At 47.3% G+C, this 4,180-nt stretch overlaps 1 non-coding gene across 1 annotated transcript; it reads left to right on the top strand.

Annotated features, from left to right (window-relative positions):
* Positions 1 to 1,968: 1,968 nt before the first annotated feature.
* Positions 1,969 to 2,075, top strand: LOC112397610 (U6 spliceosomal RNA). Its single transcript, XR_003002826.1, has one exon. It is a non-coding gene; the product is annotated as a U6 spliceosomal RNA (small nuclear RNA).
* The last annotated feature ends 2,105 nt before the right edge of the window (positions 2,076 to 4,180 follow it).

Below are 4,180 nucleotides of genomic sequence, written 5' to 3'. Positions count from 1 at the left end.
CTCTAGCTGCAGTAAGCAGGGCTACTCTTTGTTGTGGTGTGTGGGCTTCTCACTGTGGTGGCTTCTCTTGTTGTGGAGCAGGGGCTCTAGGTGCACGAGCTTCAGTAGTTGTGCCACACAGGCTCAGTAGTTGGGGCTCATGGGCTCTAGGTTGCAGGCTCAGTAGTTGTGGCTCATGGGCTCTAGGTTGCAGGCTCAGTAGTTGTGACACACGGGCTTTGTTGCTCTGAGGCATGTGGGATCTTCCCAGACCAGGGCTCGAACCCATGTCCCCTGCATTGGCAGGCAGATTCTTAACCACTGAGCCAATGAGGAAGCCCTACATTAATTTCCTGATGAATGCAAGATCAGTGCAAGAATTTGGGCACCAACCTTGTGCATGATGTAGGCAAGAGACGATGATTTCTTGTGTTTGGTCTCCCTCACCTGATTCCAGCGACATTAACTTTACATGTCTGGTTTGTCCTCAGACTGGAGCATCACCCAGTTCAGTGATACCCAGATGCCAGCTTCTTAATGCATGTACTTACTGTATAAAAAACACCCAGCTAAATGCATGAGCATGGGACTCAGTGAAAACACAGATTTCTGAGATTCATTTCCTGGGTACTGATTACATAAGTCTGGGCTTGAGCCTGGGAAAATGAATTCTTATACAGCTCTCCATATGATTCTGAGGTATAGTGAAGTTTCGGTACCAGTGGTCCTATAAGCCTTAAGGATTGTAGTTGGATTTATTTTTGTCTTGTTTATTTCCTTTAAATAAAAGGATTGAAAGCAGCTTACAAGATATATGTAAATACATTTTGAAAAGCAGACTTAAAAACCACCTACACAAATAAATAACCTAAGCAAGTGAGATCTGACTTTACCCCAAGACTGGAGACACACAGGGTAACGCTGTGGTTGGCGTCCTCACGAACATCCTCATCTTGGATGTGGCTGTGAGCGATGTGTGAGCCATTATTATCCATCTCTAGAGACCCTCAACATTAAAAGCCCAACTCAGTGAAATCAATTATGGAAGTAACAATAGAACTGCAAAGGGATGCTGCCCTTTGATAGGGTTTTAATATTTCTGGGGTCCCCTTCTGCAAACTGTCAGATTGCTCAAATACACTTATTGGTCTGGCAACACCCAAGAAAACTCCTCCTGGCAAACTGATCTGCCTTGCTGAGTCCTCCCAGCCCATGTTCACTCAGAAGCCAAGACACCTCTTGGCTTCTGCCCAAGCTGTTTCCTCTGCCCAGAGGACTCCTGTACATCTCCAAGGCGCCAGTCAAATATCACCTTCTCCAGGCAGTCCTCCTCCACCTTCTTCGTTTCCTTCCTTCCTTTTGTCCTTCATTAATTAAGCCCTTATCATGTCCCAGCACTACACCGGAGGCCCCCAACTTCCCTCCATCCCAGCGTCTGCCACACTGCAGACCTTCCCAGCCTCATCTCCTGTGATGCTTCCCCTCACTTCTCTGGTCTGTCCACACTGGCTCCCTGTGCTCCTTTCCTCTCTCTGCAGGACTTTGCACAGGCTGTGTCAGTCTTCTTCCTGGAATGCTCCTCTCCCCTCACATTCCTGCTGTCCCCCACCTAAATTGTTCCTTCCTGGCACCCTGCAGTTGTCTTACTCTGCCCTCCTTCACATCTGGGACATAACATTTCTTTTGTGATTCTTAGGTTGCCCTCTTTCTCCTTGACCACAAGAGAGCAGGCACTGTAACCTCAATGCCTAGCACCGAGCCTGACATACAGCAGGCACCTGATAACTTTGTTAAATGGGTGAAAGAAGACAGCCTTGAGAACCTCAATCTCTCTCTTCCTTTGGATCAGTCGTTCTTAAACTTCTTTTGGCCATTGGCCCCTTTGACAGTCTCACGAAACCTAGAAACCCTCTCTGTACAGATATACATGAATACTTCTTCACATAAAACTCCCATATTGTTTCAAGGTTCAAAAACACCCCAGATAAAGTGCTTGCTTCGGCAGCACATATACTAAAATTGGAACAATACAGAGTAGATTAGCATGGCCCCTGCACAGAGATGACATGCAAATTAATGAAGTGTTCCATATTTCTGTTTGGGATTAGCAGAAACAAACTATTATATATAGGATGGATAAACAACAAGGCCCTACTGTATAGCACAGGAAACTATATTCAGTATCCTGTGATAAGCCATAATGGAAAAGAATATGAAAATGAATATATACGTATAACTGAATCACTTTACTGTATGGCAGAAATTAACACAACATTGTAAAGCTACTATACTTCAATAAAATATTTTTAAAATTCCAGATAAAGAGGGCATTGTTTATTAATTCCAAGCTAAGGTTCTTTTCTAGAGAGAGCAGCTTATGAATTGTATACACATATCATGATTTAAACCCAATACAAATTGAGATGAATGTGAGACTCTCGGCATCTTAAAAGCTTATGTGTTCAGACGGCTTCATGTAGATACCATGCTGGGTGGTGTGTTCCCTTTAAGAACTCATCTCCCTGGGTTTTTTTTTTGTTGTTGTTGTTGTTGTTGCAGGAAAGAAGACAGCACAGAGGCAAGCACACCAAACTGGAAAATATTTACATCCCTCCCAACTGACTAGCGGAGCCAAGGTGGCCCCATGATTCGCGATCCCTTCCAGGGAGCTGAGCTACAAGCCAAACGACCATCTTCCTATTTCAAGTCACTCTTGACAACGTCTCTACTCTGTATAATACCAACCAGGGAACCAAAGAGATGGCTGTTAACTGTCAGAAGCCCGTATGTATTGGCACAGAGTGGCGGAAGGAGCCGGGGGCTGGAGTCCCAAGGTCCTGGCTGGCTCAGCCACTCCTAGGCTTTGTTCCTGCACGGATTACTAACCTTCTTAGAATTTCCACTTCTTCATCGGTTTGAGGGGCCTAAAGCCTACTTGAGAGTTTTGTTCCAACAACCTAATGAGCTCATGGCTGTGAAAGTGCCCTGAACTCTAAGATGCTTCCCACGTGTCAGGGATCATTGTTGTTGGTAAAGTGTGTTTCCATCCTCTCTCACTCACGTACTGACGTCTGCTCAGGAGGGCTGTCTGCCGTAAGTGCTCATTACAGTTCTACGTAGCTGCCACCCAAGATGGGTGATGTGAGGCCTGGCAGCATGATGGCTTAAGAGACATCTGAGTAGTCATCTTGCTATTCTAGAGCTCCTGCTGGGCTAGCCTGTGCAAAACATTGTATGTGTGTGAGCACTTTCCTAGGGAGAGAGGCCATGGATTTCACTAGATTCTCAAATGAGACTGGGACCCCCAAGCGTCAAGCACTGCTAGTCTAGGGTGGAAGGACTCTTATTAAGGAACCTGGAGACCCAGCTCTGCCTCTAACTGGCCAGTGACTTTGAGGCCATCCCTTGGCCTCTCTGGGCCTCAGTTCCTCATCTGTGAAATGGGTGTGACCACGTGCCCTCCAGCATCCCGCCCTGCTTGGACCTCTGATGAGTCTGTAGCCCCTCCGTGCGTTGAGCCCTCCGTCAGAGGAGGCTCATCCTGCTGCAGCAAACATCATCTGGGTCCTTTCTGTGGGGTAGCCTCTGGTCAGCTGGGAAGGTCCCGAACCCAGCCTCCTTGCTTCCAGAATAAGCGGAGATTTCTTCTTTTCTAAACATAGGTCACTTCAGGCCACTGTGTCCATGAATTTCCCACCCCCCACAAATAACCAAAGCACCCCAAAGTGCCCGAAATACTGCAGCCCTGTTTCTGCTCGTCTGGCCCAGCAGTTAAAGAGCATTGTGGCCCAGTGGCTGTGCTCAGACCGAGAGGGTTTGCCCCTTCTTAAAGACTTCCCTGTAAACTGCAGGGCTATGAGGCCACCTCATTCAGCAACCAAGGGGCTAACAGGGACAGCTGAAACCTTAGCACCCCGAGAAAGGCCGAACGCGTGGTGCAACCTGATTAGCTGAGTTCTTTCAAGCAGAGGTTGATGGCAGGAAGGCAGCTGGTGGGGGTGGGGTGTGCCCTCACGTCTGGGACCTCAGCAAAACCAGGGCTGGGCTCACACAGGTCCCACGACCCATAGGACAGACCTCAGAGAGTTCCTAGTCTATAGTCCTCAGGCCAGATCTGGCTCACAGACATGTCTTGTTTAGCTTATGTCTTTTGTTTTGTTTTTTAATTGAGGTTAAAACGTGTAGCATAAAATTTACCGTC

This window comes from Neophocaena asiaeorientalis, unplaced genomic scaffold, assembly GCF_003031525.2.
Source record: "Neophocaena asiaeorientalis asiaeorientalis breed wild unplaced genomic scaffold, Neophocaena_asiaeorientalis_V1.1 scaffold218, whole genome shotgun sequence".
NCBI lineage: Eukaryota > Metazoa > Chordata > Mammalia > Artiodactyla > Phocoenidae > Neophocaena > Neophocaena asiaeorientalis.
Note: the sequence above shows the minus strand (reverse complement) of the source record. Positions and strands in the feature narration are given on the sequence as shown.